Source organism: Phoenix dactylifera, chromosome 4, assembly GCF_009389715.1.
Source record: "Phoenix dactylifera cultivar Barhee BC4 chromosome 4, palm_55x_up_171113_PBpolish2nd_filt_p, whole genome shotgun sequence".
In the NCBI taxonomy this organism is placed as follows: domain Eukaryota; kingdom Viridiplantae; phylum Streptophyta; class Magnoliopsida; order Arecales; family Arecaceae; genus Phoenix; species Phoenix dactylifera.
Genome location: NC_052395.1, coordinates 8,354,574 through 8,357,516, shown reverse-complemented (window position 1 = coordinate 8,357,516; position 2,943 = coordinate 8,354,574). Strand labels below are relative to the sequence as shown.

The 2,943-nt window shown below is 35.8% G+C and overlaps 1 long non-coding RNA gene across 1 annotated transcript; it reads right to left on the bottom strand.

Annotated features, from left to right (window-relative positions):
• Positions 1-1,972: 1,972 nt before the first annotated feature.
• Positions 1,973-2,680, bottom strand: LOC120110449. Its single transcript, XR_005511427.1, has 2 exons — positions 2,399-2,680; positions 1,973-2,210 (listed from the first exon to the last, which is right to left on the bottom strand). It is a non-coding gene; the product is annotated as an uncharacterized LOC120110449 (long non-coding RNA).
• Between the last annotated feature and the right edge of the window lie 263 nt (positions 2,681-2,943).

Sequence of the window (2,943 nt, the reverse complement as noted above, 5' to 3'; positions counted from 1 at the left end):
CAGCAATTCTGAAGGACTTTGCTGCAAGTTGATGTGCAGCTCGCTGTAAGAAAATTAGTCGGTGTTATGACCCTACCATAGAAAAGATGTGGTCATAGTTCTTAACGATCGAGTTGAATTTGATAATTTGAAAGAAATTAATTTATGAAAGATATTTAAATTTTTAGAAAAATTGAATTTAACATAAGTAATGCATCACTTTTCCTAAATTTATCGGCAATCATTAAAGTATTATATTCATAACTTTTGAGGTATTCATGATATATGAATTTGATGGATAGTATATTATTATATTATTTTAAATATTGCAACGATATATGATCTTATTATGGATTTGATTGATTGATTTTGACACTTCATAATTTTAAAACTAGAATATAAAATATAGAACTAATGAATTTCCATCTGGCTATGTTGAGGACCCTGCTAATGGGGGCTATATGTTGGTACATGATTTGTCCTAAAAGTCGTATCCAAGATGATTAGTAACATACCACCAGCAGACCAGAGGTCTTGAAGGACTTTGCTGCAAGATGATGCGCAGCTCACTGTAAGAAGATTAGCCGGTGTTATGACCCTGCCATAGGGAACATATGGTTATAGCTAATGATCGATAAGATTAATTTAGTATTTGAAAGAATTTGAAGTCATGAACGAAATTTAATATTTTAAGAAATATTTGATTTGTATATATGCTTATTTTTTATAAATTATTATCTATTTAATTGTCTGATTTATTTAGGTAAAGTAATCATTGCTTACTAGGATATTAGCTCATTATACAATTTTTTGTTTTTTTTTAGATTTAGAGAACTAGCCTACCGAGGTTTTCAATATAGAAGAGCGACTAGAAAAACTATTGCACAACTTATCTTAGATTGAAATTTATTAATTTAATGTTTTACTTTATATTAATGTTAAAATTGTAAAAATTGTAAGTTGAGTTAGTTAATGAAATAAAGTTTGCATATTGTTAGTTAAATTGCTGAGCTATATATTTATAATATCATATTGAGATGCCTTGCATGCTTGTGGAGAAAGTCTTCTATGAGTATGCGGCAGTTGCTGCAACCCCAGCTCGCGATCTCGGGTTGGGGGCGTGACAGTATCTCTTTATAGGGTTTGAAGGACCTACAACATATATACAAAGAAAGCAGTGCATCAATGAACAAGCTCGCCAATATGGGATGGATTGAGTGCCACAACATTGATGAAAACTTCTCACTTCCCTCGTCAACAATAATATAATTCACAAGACTAGCATGCAATAGGCACATGATATGTTTCCCGTGAGAAGTTTTATGAGCTTTTATATTTAGTCACATTGATTATGCGTTAGATAAATATTGGATATTTCCACAGGATATAAGAACCCAAATGGTCTCTTTAACTAGTTTTTTTTTCTTCCAAAAGGCTGGGTAGACTCGCTTCTATTGGTTTATTTTTGCCGTTTCCAGGGAAAGCGAGGTGAGAGAGAACAATGGACTACCCAAATGAATGGTCCTTTCCAAGTTACATAAACAATTGAAAATTCTTTAAACAGCCACCCAAGCTTGCATCTACGTGCCAGGACGACTAAAGACAAACGGGCTAAAAGTTCAATTATATTCAGTCAACTACCAGTCTTTTACTGAAAAATCGTAAGCTATCCAAAATTTTCAGAACTGAAATAATAATTTGCGGCTAGCATACGCTTACCTGCTATCCAAAATTCATGAATAAAAGAAAAACAGAACAGAGAAAATATGATTAAGCAACGATGGACGGGAGAACTGTGAGCATTTCTAGATATTCTCCACCAATTTCTAAAACAGGTGTTTGATACTGAAGTCCTCAGTAGAGTTAGGATGAGAGACAGCAAGATATTGGTTGAAACTTAAAAAAAAAAAGCAAGTTTTAGTTGCTCTCCGAGCAACCAATCCTCCCATCAGGCACTGTCTTTTGCTAAAAATTGGATATAAGCAAGCAGACGTCCAACCAAATAAATATTAGATAAATAAATAGATAGATAGATAGGTAGGTAGATAAACAAAAAAAGCATTGAAAGACCAAACAATCAACTCCTTTCCTTTAGTTACACAGTTAGGTCTACATTAATAGCGCATCTTCGCGAATTTTTTTGTGGATAATTATATCAAAAATTTCTACATATTGGAGTGCCGACATATCCTCGAACTAATCCTTCCTACCATCCGACGAATCCCAGGAAGCTGCAAAGACGAACAGCAAAAATTCTTCTCAAAAACCCAAATTTCAAATCCACAAAGAATAAAGGATGAACTATGAGAGAGAGAGAGAGAGAGGGAGAAAAATCCATCAACCATCCGCCGGAGGAGGGATTCGGTGGCTGAAAACGACGATAGAAGATCGATAAAAGGGATGGGAACGATCATCGTACCTGAGGGATCGGACGCTGATCTGCTGAGAGAGGACGCGGAAGAGGAAATTAGCTCCGTGGAGGAACACCACGATTCCGGTGCACCCGACGATGAAGAACTCGAACATCGTTGCTTAATCCCTCTCTCTCTCTCTCTCTCTCTCTCTCTCTCTCCTCTTTATGCCGCCGGACGAGAACGGAGATGGGAGCCAGCCGGTGGAATTCGACGGACCAGCGAAAGGGATCGAGGGGTTTGGTTTGTTTCGGAAGGGGAGAAGGGTTCTTTATTTATTGTGGGTGGATGTGAAAGTGTCCCGAAGGAAATAGGATTGTGATGGATAAGCGACGACCGACTCTGACTCGGCATCTAACTCCCACTCGTCTTTCCCAACTTCTCTTGCTGCACGGCCAAAAACTAACGGACGCCATAACGAGATCAGGATGCGTCTTTATCTTAAATTTATGTAGATTTTTTTTCTCATGATTATCCTTCTAAATATCAAATTTTTTATAATATTTTTTTAAATTTAATATTTACATATATATATATATATATATATATATCT